Consider the following 206-nt stretch of genomic DNA (forward strand, 5'->3'; position numbering starts at 1 on the left):
CCGCTGCCCCTGGGAAGACCCCCGGCCTCGGGGGGCCGGGCCAGAGACTACTTGGAAGATCTGTTATCGATGTGAACGTGGAACTGCTCTCTGTTGAGTTTATTGTTATTATTATTATTATTTTTTATTTTATTTTATTCCCTTCTGGCGATGGGCCTGACCTCCTGTTTCACAGCTGGGACGGTGCAGCTCCGCTCCCGCGGCTG

The sequence above is a fragment of the Apaloderma vittatum genome, unplaced genomic scaffold, assembly GCF_000703405.1.
Source record: "Apaloderma vittatum isolate BGI_N311 unplaced genomic scaffold, ASM70340v1 scaffold26069, whole genome shotgun sequence".
In the NCBI taxonomy this organism is placed as follows: Eukaryota; Metazoa; Chordata; class Aves; order Trogoniformes; family Trogonidae; genus Apaloderma; species Apaloderma vittatum.